The following is a 2,301-nucleotide window of genomic DNA, read 5'->3' as shown; positions in this document are numbered from 1 at the left end:
TTATAATTTATTATATTGTCATATTATATTTTTAAAAAAATAGTTGGAAAACAAAAAAAAATTATTTTATGTGCATCATTAGGACACACGTTATAATGCTGATGTTAATGGTGAAAATTTTTAAATGAAGGCTTGGCTTGTGAAAATTCTCTTATCAATGTGAAGATCGTTACTAACGATACCAATTTTAATGGTGATAATTTTTGTAATTATTAAAATTTATTACTTAATATATAATAAAATTTAATTATTGAAATCCTCATTGTACCTATTGCTGCGAGGTTCAAAATCTCAGACGCAGAGATTGGATGAAGTCATGCTGGAGTGGTTGTAGCGATCCAATCTAAATCTTATTCGAAAAAAATCTGCAAAACTAATCAAAAACTGATGGGAATCCTCTGACTTTTGATCTCCTCTGATGCTTAAGTTAGTTTGAGCCTCGAGAACAGGAGGTGGAAAAAGCAGAAGAGAGCGGGATGGTTTGTATGGAACTAGAGAGTTTGGATTGGATGGGAACTAGAGCTCTCGTTTAAGAACTGGCAAAGTTTTTACTGACAAAGTTTCACTCTAGTTTGAGCTCTAGTATGAGCTTGAGACTTAGGAGTCAGAACTTATCTGAAGGATCCCTTGATCCTTTATTTATAGAGAGACTGATGAAGCTATTAAAGAATTTATTAGGCTGTTGGAGGAGTTTGTTAGGCTGTTCGAGGCCAGCTATAAGTGAGCTAGAGCATAGCTGTATGTATTAGCTAGAAATGAGGTCATACTTAGCTGTATGTGCCAGCTGGAGATGAGTTGTAGCATAACTGTATGTGAGATCATGGTCAGCTATATGTGAGGTTGTGGCCAGCTTTCACAGGATGACTGTGGCCGTTAATATAATAGTTAACCTCAATAAAAGATCGAGGTGAGATCAAGTATCATACGAGACTCCTGACGTCTCGAATATATGAAATACTTTACTTCAGATTGGTATTTATATGAGCTGAGATGAGTCAGATCGATATTTATATGAGCTAAGATGAGTCAGATCAACATTCAGCCTTCTGAGGAGGTCAGCTTTCAGTTCAGATCAATCTTATGATAAGCTCAGCCTCCAGTTCAGATCGGCTTTATGATGAGCTCAGCCTTTAATTTAGATTGATTTTCTTATGAGCTTAGCCTCTAGTTGAGGTTGGTTTTATGATGAGATGGGATAATCTTCACAATACTTGCCCCCTACTTTTGAGTCCAAAGAATTTGCTTTTGGATAAAAGAAGTAGCTTAACAAAAAAATTCTTAGCTTGTCTAAGGTGGCGAATCTGTACCATTTGATTTTTCAAGTGAACTGCTCAGATCCTTTATCCGATATAGCCTTGAGTAGGTCGGATTTTTATTAGAACTTTAAGATATCCTTGATCCAGGATCGGTATTTGATAGAATATCAAGATAATCTCGATCCTGAGATCGGTATTTTATTAAGCTTCAAGATAATCTTGATCCTGAGGTCGGTATTTGATAGAACTTCAAGATGACTTTGATCCGTAGATCGGTATTCGATAGAAATTCAAGATAACCTTGATTTGTAGGTTGGTATTTGATAGAACTTCAAGATAACGTTGATCTGTAGATCGACATTTGGGAGATCTTATCTCCATTTGTACCTCTCGGAGCTCTATCAATCTGAAGATTAGATTTGGGAAGATCTTATTTTTATTTTGGCCCTTCGGAGCTCAACCAATCTGGAGATTAGATTTGAGAAGATGTAATCTCCATTTTGGCCCTTCGGGGCTCTACCAATTCAAAGATTGAATTTGGAAAGATCTTATTTTCATTTTGACCATTCATGGCTTTATCAATCTAGAGATCGGTATTTTTTATAGAATTTCAAGATAACCTTGATCCGTAGATCGATATTTTATAGAGCTGCAGGATACCCTCAATCCGTAAATCGATATTTGATAGAATATCAAGATAACCTCGATCTTGAGATTGGTATTTTATAAAGCTTCAAGATAATCTCAACCTTGAGGTCGGTATTTAATAGAACTTCAAGATAACCTCGATTTGTAGATCGATATTTGATAGAAATCCAAGATAACCTCAATCCGTAGGTCGGTATTCGATAAAACTTCAAGATAATCTCGATCCGTAGATCGATATTCGATAGAAATTCAAGATAATCTCGGCCTGTAGGTCGGTAATTGATAGAATTTCAAGATAACCCCAACTCGTAGGTCGGTATTTGATAGAGCTTCAAGATAATCTTTAATTCGGAGATCGATATTTGAGAGATCTTATTTTCATTTGTGCCTCTTGGGG

The sequence above is a fragment of the Elaeis guineensis genome, chromosome 2, assembly GCF_000442705.2.
Source record: "Elaeis guineensis isolate ETL-2024a chromosome 2, EG11, whole genome shotgun sequence".
NCBI lineage: Eukaryota > Viridiplantae > Streptophyta > Magnoliopsida > Arecales > Arecaceae > Elaeis > Elaeis guineensis.
The sequence above is the reverse complement of the archived record's forward strand: the minus strand, read 5'-3'. Positions refer to the sequence as shown.